The sequence below is a fragment of the Solanum verrucosum genome, unplaced genomic scaffold (genome assembly GCF_900185275.1).
Source record: "Solanum verrucosum unplaced genomic scaffold, falcon-dt-bn FXZP01000199.1, whole genome shotgun sequence".
Lineage (NCBI taxonomy): Eukaryota > Viridiplantae > Streptophyta > Magnoliopsida > Solanales > Solanaceae > Solanum > Solanum verrucosum.
In genome coordinates, this window is record NW_026020049.1 from 1,617,436 (window position 1) to 1,629,469 (window position 12,034).

The 12,034-nt window shown below is 36.2% G+C and overlaps 1 pseudogene; it reads right to left on the reverse strand.

Moving 5' to 3' along the window:
• Positions 1-881: 881 nt before the first annotated feature.
• On the reverse strand, positions 882-3,685 carry LOC125823158 (histone-lysine N-methyltransferase, H3 lysine-9 specific SUVH6-like; annotated as a pseudogene).
• Positions 3,686-12,034: the final 8,349 nt, after the last annotated feature.

Sequence of the window (12,034 nt, forward strand, 5' to 3'; positions counted from 1 at the left end):
GTATTACACCTTCTAAAAATGAATTTAGCAAAGATATGGCAACATCCTACAGTAGGCCAAAGAATTGAAGAATCTCAACCCATGCTCTCTTTGGTTCAGTGGCAAGTTGATTAGTATGTAGGAGCAGATGTCATAACTCACTAAGATTTCCCAAAGTGTTGCAATCATGTACAAATTTCATTACTTGATAGGAAAATAGACATTTGCATTTAAGATAAATGTTAGGATTTTGGTCCAGCCTGGTGGTAAGTAAGCCTTATTTCAGCAAGTCTAAAACAAATAAGTATTAACTCCCAAATGTGGTTATGCAACCATTTAAGTTATTCTACATTCAAAACCAAACAACAGTCATAAAGAAACATGAAATTATGTTAAGCATGACAATTGGTTCCTTGCTTCAAGACTAGATTGAAGGCATTCTATCAATAATGTTTGAATAAGACGAAGGCAATAGGCGTCACTGAAATAGGTACTTTATTTCCCCCAAAGTTTGCACAATTAAACGTAAATGGAATAACAAGTGCACAAAGATTATAAAAATTATACTTCAAACATCAGGTCAAGAGAAATAGTGTCACATTAGTAGTTGTTGGTGTAATATAAAACAAACATATTAAATTACAATTGAAAATAAAATGACAAAAATGAATAAACAAATCTTTAGGCTGAGGTACAAATATCTCACTTTCTTTAACGAGATTCATGCCGATTGTGGTATAATCTACACTGATCCAACAATATGTCTCTTGACTTGTCCCCTCTAGGATACAACAACCCACAACGTTAGACAACTCAAGCAACTCCGGATTTAGTTGAAGAGTCCAAAGTGACATATGATGTATTTTTTATTAATATTAAAATGTCACACTAACAATAGTTATTTAGTACATTCTCTCCTCACACTTCCGGGAGCCACATCTACAATTCTTTCTTGTCATATCGCCATTTTTATCAGAAACATGGTCAACATGGTAGTTGTAGTGATAAGTAAGCTCCTTTAATGGAGCAATACTCTCAGAAGCGAAAAACATTATGTGAGGTACTCTCTTATCACCATGGTAATACATGACATTTTGAGCATAAAGGTTTGGTGAGTAACATTCCCATATCTTAACGCATCAAGGGTAAAGCCATCTTCATCCTTCCTCATCAAAGAATTTGACTCAATTTTGAGGTTATTATTACGTGCAACATTCCTTTTGGGGATTTCTTCATCATAATTGCCAATATCAAACAAGTACTCATCATGGCCTATTCTATTTTCAGCTTCCTTTTCATCAAGCAACTCCCCAACATATTCACATATAAACCTACCGCATGTGACATAATCTCGTGACCTCAAACCCGATCCTCTCGATTCGGTCTTGAAAACCTCCAAATGGTATCAAGGACCATGTTGGCTAACTCTATTTTTGCAAAAAGGGGGACATTTGCAAGGTGGACCACACTCATAAACAAGAAGTTGTGCTCTAACAATAGAGCCTTTTGCGTTGAATGAAATCTCACCTCCTTTCCTAGAAGCACAAGAGCATTGCTCGGAATCCGAGCATCCACTTGTGCAATTGCAACCTTGAGGCCTAGAGATGTAATACCAATCTGGATACTGATATTGGTAATGTAAGTAAATGATGGGAGTCTCTCATCATCTATTGCATTGACAACACGAATTGGTATCTTCTCTTTTCCTTGCGAGACATCATAGTCCACAACAAACTCCGACTGCATAATTGATTTTGTTGCCTTGTTAACATGAAAATGATCTAACTTGACTAAACTAGTTGGCCTTGACACTAATTTCATGATTAAGTTTTGGTTGGCCAAGATTTCTTTTTAGTTCAAACTTGAAAACATATTTTCCAGTTGGAGCTATTTCTTCCCAACACTTGGTCACAGTGTAGAGCCCATCGTAAGTGTATCTTTTATCACTCTTTTCACTATTCACTCTTTGTCGACCACAAATAACCTTCACCGAACATCCCATGTCCGTGGAGTTCTTCAAGGCAAGATTACCCCCTTTAAGCTTTTGATCTTCCACTCTCGCATTAGCAGATACTTTTGGATTCCCGCCTTGACCTACATAAATGAATGTTTCAGAAGAGATGGCCTTGTTATCGTACCGACCAAAATCCACAATGCTTGTTGCAACATATTTTCTGCCAATATTCACATAATTGATACCGTTCATTAATTGGTGATGTAATTCGATCATAACAAGTTCTGCCTTGAACCGGAATTGATCCCCAATTTGAACTCCAGGAACATGTCCAAAAGTCCACTCACAATTTACCCACTTTTTCTGATTTTTCAAAGTCATTGCTTTCTCTATATGGATATTTCTTTTGGATCATCCTTCAGGTTTCTCTGCTTTATCTTCTCGCAAAAGTTTAGTATATACGTCATCAAAAAGTTTCAGAGTCTCTCTAACAATTTTTACCTTATGAATATGTTCATATTCAGTTGACAATCCATGACCAGAAACACCACACATGACAGAAGAATTCCTTAAATCTTGTTGAGGAACTCTGAGATCCATTTGCTTCTTCATGACCATAGATTCATATTCATCCCAATCCTTGCAGAAAAAATACTGGCCTTTGTTCAGTTCATCGTGCTGCTCAGGACGTATGATGCCGGGCAATGGCTTGAAATCAATTGCTTCTTCTAAAATATCTGAGCACTTGTGTATAATCTTGCCCTCCTTGCCACCTTTCTTACCATCGGTACTTTGGGCGTTGAGACATGATCTTAGGGAGTTCCATTCGGAGCATGTTAAAATGGAAATGTCATAATCATCTACCCAAATGTCAGAAACTTCTTCATGGTGAACTCTTTGGCTTGTTTCGTTATTAAGTTCATTTAGAGCTTCGATTAGATTTTCTTGTGAAACAATAGCAGGCAATTCTGGTTCATTTTCAATAGGCACATCTTTTATAAACCAATCACATGTATCACTTGTATCGGTTGACGGCTTTTGGAGAGCTTGACTAACCAATACTTCATGCTGTTGAGTAGATTCATCACACAAAAGATTTTCTTCTTTCAATTTCAAAGGTTGGTTTCCATTAGTAGGTCGACATGAGGTATTTAAATGACTTGAACCACCAACCTCTTTTGGACGCGCTGACTCAACCACATTTGTTGCCACTTCTGAACAACTTTTGCTCTCAGCATCAACATAGCATTGAGTATCACTTCTATTCCTCTTTTGAGGAAAACATGGGCCACAATTCTCAGGAAAACTCCTCGTAGAGTCTACTTTTAGACGCTTGGTATTGGATGGAAATTTCAGATAGATCTTCCTGGTTATGTTGTTTTGACGAACAAATAGACCAGAATTCTCAGGAAAATTCCTCCTAGTCTCGACTCTCACAGGCTTGGTATTGGATGGAAGTTTCGGGTTGATCTCTCTGGTTTCGTTGTTCTCACGAACAAATGGACCACAATTCTCAGGAAAATTCCTTGTGGTCTCGACTATTACAGGCTTGGTGGTGGTTGGAAATTCCGGGTTGATCTCTCTGGTTCCATTTTTTTGACAAACAAATGAACCACAATTTTTAGGAAAATTGCAGGTAGCATCAACTTTTAGGCGCTTAAATGTGGAGGGAGATTTAGTATCGACCATATGATGAAGTTTCTTCTTGCCTAACATCTTTGTGGGACTCATTGTTTCCGCTAACACATACATCTACAATCTACAATTTATAAAGTATGGACAACTTAAAACCTTATTAGAAATAATAATTTTACATTACATGATTATTAACACCTAGCAAGACAAGGCATTATGAATATATGAATGGGACAAAATAAAGAAGTTACAGCAAAGGAAACATATATTAGGGCTAAAGGAGAGCAAAGATTTTGGGGGAAAAATGGCAGTTTCTAACTTTGAATTTGGAGGGAAATTAGTGCCATAGAAAGGGTCCAGGAGACTGGTTTCAAGCCGGATCAGTTCAGTTCAAAGAAAAAATTGACCCAACGGGTCCAGAGTCCGGGAGACCAATTTCAAGCCGGACAGGTTCAGTTTAAGAAAATTTTGATTTGACAGGTACGGGGTTTCCGGTTTCAAGACGGACCAGTTTAGTTAAAAAAAAATTGATCGGCCTGTCGAGAGTCTGGGAGACCGATTTCAAGCCGGACCGGTTTCGTTCAAGAAAAATTCGATCCAATCGATTTAGGGTTAATTCGGGTTTATTTAGACTTGTGAGGGGTAGGGCCAAATTTTCAGTTCAACAAAAATTCAACCCAATTGGTTCAGGGTACTAGAGACGGATTTCAACCACGTTGAGTTAATTCGTGTTTATTTAGGATTATATTAAAATACTATGAATCTTATCAAAGCATATCGTAAAATTCTGGCTAGAAAATTAACCAATAATGTAAAGAAAAGAAAAATTACGGCAGAGAGATTAAACTAAAGAATTTCAAAACAATAAGAAAAGAAAAGAAACAACTTACTTGAGGTGTAATTTCAAGTGTTGGCTTGCTTCATAAAATCAAAACGCTTTATAAAACCAAAAACCCCACAACACAAAAAAAAAAATTAGTATGGAAGGGTATGCCAATACCAAGCTCCTATTTATACGATAAGGTCTGCCTTTGATTCCTATTCAAATTCGTTTTTTTCTTTAAATTTAAACAAACAAAGTTACCAAAAATACTTTTCATCTTTTATTTTTGGGATTAAATTCACAAATCTCACTTTCCTATTATACATGTTTGGTTCCACAAGGAATACAAGTGCACCAAGTATAATGATGATTTGCCTCAACTAATTTGTTTCTAACTATTTATTTTTTCTTTCAAACAAATTTTAAAAAGAAACTTGACTCGAATTTTATGAGAAGAACAATTTAGTGCTCAAAGCCCTTTATATTTATAAGACGTGTGATGCATGTTGTCATATAGATCGTATACCCTAATGCAAGCATCAATAGATGCTTCTATAGCTTGAACCCCATCATTTTAGCCAAATAAAAGTTGTTTCGTAAAAAATAATGAGGTACAAACTATGTGTTTCTTCTTTAAATACAATGATTATTTATTTTAATTGTGCATTTTCTTATCATGACAAAATAATTGGGGAAAAACAACTTAGAGTTTCATTTATTTTAGTCTAATAAAAAAGGTTTGACAAAAATAATGGAGTTGTATGCAATTGTGTATTTTTTTAAAAAAATTTATTTAGATTTAATGACTACTTATTTTCGTCTATCATCTTTTTTTTTGGTCCACGTTTATAAAAAAAAGGAAAAATTACATGGATTGATACCTTTTAATAAATAATTACTGATTTTAGCGATACTTTTTATTTATTACCATTTATAGCAATATATAGCAAAATCTGCAATATGTATTAAAAGTGAATTATATATGCAATATATATGTATTATAACTAATTTTTTTAAATATATTATGCTTGTTTGGTAAGAAATTAACACATTATATTATAAGTGTATTAAAATGTGTGATAAATGTATTATCCATCAATTAAAATTGTATTATATGTGAATAATAAATTTTTCTTTGTAATATGTATTAAAACAATATTATAAATGTGTTAAAAGTGATCAAGTGAAAAAAATAATATTATTACTATAAATGGTAAATATTTTTTTAATATAGTATATTTATGTAAGTTTCCCAAAAAAAAATACACTTGATTGGAGCTCCTTTGTTTCTGGTGAAATAAAAAAAAAGTTTCAGCATAATATAAGTTCTAATTGTATCTTTCTTATTATATCTTATGCAGTGTTTTAAAACGTAGGGGCATGAGGTGAGACCTTTTATGCAACATGGGGTGAGGGGGTACGCTCCGAAATACGAGGTGTAAGTTCCATAAATCTACGGGGTGTAATATCTCACATAACTTTAGTTTATAATTTTATTATTAAGACAATAAGCAAAAGTAAAACTTTCAATAATTCTACCAATAAATTCAATAAATCACTAATAAATAGAAAAAAATATTAAAATTATTCTTTGAGAAAGGTAACAACATAAAAAATGATACTAGCCAAGATAATTTATAAATAAAATCACCATCATGTTTATCATTAGTTTCCGCATCTACTAGTCCTTCCCACCCTTGTAATGACCTATTACGACGTTATTCAAAAGTCACCTCCTGTGAAATTCAAAATTTTTAGAAATACACTGTCAATTTAAATTGGGGTGACATGACAAAAATTTCAAAATTTAAATTTGTTCCGGACTGATGTCATTCCGCCAAAGTAAATTTTTGTTCACTGTGGCGCCTCCACTATAGCTCTTGCCAGGTCGCTACAGAGGGATTGATAGGACCAGAACCTAAAAATCTTCAATTTTATAAATTGAGTCGTCTTTAGTGGTAAAATAGATGAGGGTTACTTTAAAAATCCTCTTAGATGGCTCGAAACTTGGAACAATAGAGAGGAGGGACTCTAGTGCAAATAGGGTCAAGATCTACTTGCATAAGGATTCTCTCCATGAAGCTAGAAGTTCATGTTCATATTTCTTTAGCAGTTGCTTGACGTCTACGTTGGCTAGGCTAAACGGAGTAGTTGGACCTGTCTCAAAATGCATAATTCGTCGTAGATTTGCAGGAGATTTTATACTTAGGCCTTTGGACACAAAGTTTGAATGGTTAAATGCATTAATTTTTGTGGTTTAGGATGATAAGATACTTGGTTAGTAATATTGGACTTATGATTGTTGTTGTGTGTTATTCTATGGGTGGTAACCTTTGGGTTATCGAATTATGAGCTGGAATTTTGTCTAGAAAGGGTCGTCTATGGTAGGTGATAGTTGTGTCACGCCTCGAGCCTACACCCTGGGTAGGACTGGCACTTGAGAACCATTACTGGCCCCAAGCGAACCCTTGGCCTGACTTACTTATTCAGTGGAAGACTTAACTCAACAAAGATACATCTATGAAATAAACTGGAATGTTATAAAGGAACATTCAACTGGCCATTAAGGCAAACTCAAGTCTCAACATAAAAAAATGACAATGAAAAGACTAAAGAACTAACATCTGACTGTGTATGAAGCCTCTAAATAACTGAGATGAATGTCGGGACAAGACCCATGACATCCTAATGAACTAATAATAAAACTAAAAGCAATAAAAGGGATCCTCCGAAAGCAAAGAGGCTCACTACAAGACTTTGAGTGCTCAACTAGATCAAGGATGCGCTGGATGTTGATCCTGGCTACCTATGTCTGCATTATAAGAAGATGCAAGCCAAATGGCATCAGTACATACCTTGTTGATGGTATAAAACCTGTACTACTAAGTGGATCTACTAGTCTATGCTAAAAAGCACTAAGGAATCATCTAAAAAGTATGACCCTTTTCTACCCATGGTGACTACATAGTTTATGGGGGCTGTGAGTTGACTGAACTCTCCCCCATATCGGTGCTAAATACTACTCTCAAAATATGATGCTAGTTCTTATGTTTAAAAAAACATACTTCTTTCTGTGATTTGAGATAATTGCTCAAAAACTTAGCTCAAAGGCTATCTTGGAAATCAAAGTTTCTTCTCTTGCTTAATTGTGAAAGCATTAACTCTTTTCTGAAAACTAGCTCATAGACTCTTTGGAAATCTCAATTTCCGTTCTTATTTAAATGTGAAAACATTTTAAACTCTTTGGGAATACATAGTCCCCATATACTTCTTTGAAGAAAATAACTTCAATCTTTACTCTTTACTCAGCTTGAACTTTATGTCTTAGAACAAAGTTAAAAGCATTTGCAAAAGACTTCTTGAAAGGACTCTAAGAACTTCTTAGACTTGGATCTTAACTTCTCTTGACTTGACTCTTAACTGATCCTTGAATTGAATTATGGATTCAAGGATTGAGATTTGTGATAGGAAAGATCTCATGATGTTTAGGAGTATTTTTAGATAGTTAAACATGAGAAAAGATCAAGATATCATTGTTTGGAAGCAAGTCCGCGACGCGGAGATGCATTTAATTATTTGGTCGTGAAACAAATTTTGAGGCAGAATGGTCCGTGACCGCTCCGCTCCGCGAAGAAAAAATTTCAATTCTGAGGAAGAGGTCCGCGTGGTACCCAGATTCTGCCGACTTGTTCCTTCTTTATTTTCTAACCCCAAATTGCCTAAATTCGATTCTTTTTCTCCAATTCTCTTTAGATTCAGATACCCAACATATGTACACAAGAATCTAATCAAATACAACTCTAAAATCAACCTTAAACTCTCAAGAACTCCTCTATCTCATCCCAAATTCAAGAACGAAAGTAAATTCAAGAACACACATCAAGAACATTCAAACTTTCAACTTTTAGGACGAATTCATGCTGAATTAAAAATGTTTGGCGTGTGGGTGAACTAACCCAACGCTGTGTGAACTCACATACCTCATAGGATTGAATCCTTGGCGAAATCCACAATCAAACTTGAACGTTCTAGACGAATCTTGCGTTTTCTCCTTCTTTCTCCTTTCTCCAAGCCCTAGCGTAGATTTCCAATTTTCTAAACTGACCAAATTCAGTTTTGATCCTTAATTTATTCACTAAAACGAATTAAATTAATTGGGTAAGGAAAAGACCAAACTACCCTTTCAAAATCCGGATTGGACTTTCCTTATTTGAACAGCCCAACTTCGAATGGGCATATCTTACTCATACGCACTTGGAATCGTGCAAATTCGAGGAGTTGGAAAGATTATTCCAAGATATTTCCAACGATATTTGGAAACACACCTAACTTATCCTGAGCTAGAAGTGATGATCGTTTGAAGTTGACCAAAACTCCAACTTAACATACTAATAAAATTTTCCAGATTTTATTTCTTTCCAAAAATGACTATTTCCATTTTTTAACTTCTTTCTAGCTCTTTATAGTTACGGGGTATTACAATATCTCCCCCTTGGGAACGTTCGTCCTTGAATGAGCTTACTCTTAGTAGGCTAAGGGTGTAACATCTAACATTCAACTCAAACACCCAGCAAGCAATGCAAATACAACATGGAATCTCATAAATTAAAGAGTACTAAGAAGAGAATTAGTACCTTGGTCTGGAATTTCTCCGGTTTCAAAGAGACGTGGATAGCTTTTCTTCATATCTTCTTCAGCTTCCCAAGTAGCTTCCTTAACAAATTGGTTCCTCTAAAGAACTTTGACTAATGCTACTTCCTTAGTCCTCAACTTACGAACTTGGCGATCTAGAAGCTGGACCGGAATCTCTTCATAAGATAAGCTATCCTTGATCCCAATATCTTTGATATTGGCATGATTAATGAAGGATTGCCCATGCACTTCTTCAACATGGAGATGTGAAAAAATGGATGAACCACGACTAACTCTTGGGGTAGCTCCAACTCATAAGCTACATTACCTACCCTTTTCAATATTCTGTAAGGGCTAATATACCGGGGACTAAGCTTCCCCTTCTTACCAAATCTCATAACTCCTTTCATGGGTGATACTTTCAAATAGACCCAATCATTTACTTCAAACTCTAACTCCCTTCTCCTAACATCAGTGTAGGATTTCTGACGACTCTGCGCTATTTTCAACCATTCTTGAATCACTTTCACCTTCTCCATAGCTTGATGAACTAAATCTGGTCCTATCAACCCTGCTTCACCAACTTCAAACCATCCAATAGTAGATCTGCATCTTCTCCTATAAAGAGCTTCATAAAGAGCCATTTGGATGTTAGAGTGGTAACTATTGTTGTAAGCGAACTCGATGAGGTAGGTGATCATCCCAATTACCTTTGAAATCAATCACACAAGCCCTCAACATATCTTCTAGAGTCTGAATAGTGCGCTCTGCTTGCCCATCTGTTTGAGGATGAAAGGCAGTACTTAAGTTCACCTTTGAACCCAAGCCTTTTTGGAATGACTTCTAAAACTGCACAGTAAATTGCGCACCTCTATCTGATATAATGGAGACCGGAACTCCATGAAGTCTAACCACTTCTTGAAGATACAACTTGGCATAGTCCTCTGCTATATGAGTGGTCTTTACCGGCAAAAAGTGGGTTAGTTTTGTCATTCTATCGACGATCACCCAAATAGAATCATGCTGCCTGCGAGACATTGGTAAACCTGTGATGAAATCCTTATTAATCATCTCCCACTTCCATTCCGGAAGTTCTATATTCTGAGCCATACCACCGGGCCTTTGATGCTCTACTTTAACCTATTGGCAGTTCGGACACCTGGCCACAAACTCTGCAATGCCCTTCTTCATACTACTCCACCAGTAGACTTCTCTCAAATCGCGATACATCTTTGTGGAACCCGGATAAATGGAATATCTGGAGCTATGAGCTTCCTCCATGATCTTCTCTTGGAGTTCATCCACCCTTGGTACACACAATCTGCCTTGATACCTCAATACACTATCTCCCCTATGTTCAAAAGCCAATACTTTTTGCTTATGAACATTTGCCTTCTATTTAAGCAAACTAAGATCTTGGTCTTACTTCTCTTTTACTTCTGACACTAATGATGATTCAGCCCCATTCATCACCACCACTCCTCCTTTTGTGGAATCCATTAGTCGGACTCTCAAGCGTGTAAGTCTATGCACATATTTTGCTAACTCTCTCTTTTCTTCCTCAACATGGGCGGTACTACCCATATACAACCTGCTTAAAGCATCAGCAACAACATTAGCCTTACCTGAGTGGTAAATAATACTCATGTCATAATCTTTGAGTAATTCTAACCACCCACTTTGTTTGAGATTAAGCTCTTTCTGAGTAAACACATACTGAAGGCTCTTGTGATCAGTGAACATATCCACATGGACACCATAGAGATAGTGGCGCCATATTTTCAAAGTAAATACAACAACAACCAATTCTAAATCATAGGTTGGGTAGTTTTCTCATGAACTTTCAACTGTCTGGAGGCATAAGCTTTAACCTTGCCATTCTGCATTAACACACAACTCAATCCAACTCTAGACGCATCACAATAGACAACAAAGCCTTGCGTACCTTCTGGTAAGGTCAATACTGGGCCAGTAGTCAACCTCTTTTTCAATTCTTGAAAGCTTTTCTCACAAGCTTCAGACCATTGAAACATCACTGTATTCTGAGTTAACTTGGTCAAAGGGGATGAAATAGATGAGAACCCCTCTACGAGCCTTTTATAATAGCAAGCCAAACCCAAGAAACTCCTAATATCAGTTGGAGATGTGAGTCTAGGCCAATTCTGCACTGCCTTAATTTTCTGAGTATCAACTTTAATTTCCTTTCTATACACAATGTGGCCTAAGAATGCCACAAACTCAAACCGAAACTCACACTTAGAGAACTTGGCATATAACTCTCTATCTTTTAGAGTCTGGAGAACTATTCTGAGATGACTAACATGATCTTCTTCATTCCTTGAATATATTAGTATGTCATCAATGAAGTTGATAACAAACATATCTAAGTAAGGTTTGAATACTTTATTCATAAGGTCCATGAATGCCGCATGCGCATTAGTCAAACCAAAGGATATAACTAGGAACTCATAATGACCATAACGGGTTCTGAAAGCTGTCTTTGGAATATCACATTCCCTTACTCTTAACTGATGGTAGCCAGATCTGAGGTCTATCTTAGAGAAATAGCTGGCACCCTGAAGTTGATCGAAAAGATCATTAATCCTTGGGAGAGAATACTTGTTCTTGATGGTAACCTTGTTCAATTGACAATAATCTATACACATCCTAAGGGAACCATCCTTGTTTCTCATAAACAAGACCGGATCGCCCCAAGGTGAGACACTTTATTGAATAAAACCTTTATCAAGGAGATCTTTCAACTGTTCTTTAAGATATTTCAACTCTACTAGAGCCATTCTATATGGCGGAATAGATCTAGGACGAGTATCTGGAAGAAGGTCTATACCGAAGTCTATCTCTCTCAGGAGGGACTCCGGGAAGATCATCTGGAAAGACTTCTGAAAACTCTTTTACTACTGCAACTGACTGAATGAGAGGTATGTCAACACTAGAGTCATTAACTCTGAATAAGTGATAGACACACCCTTTAGAAACTAACTTTCTTGCCT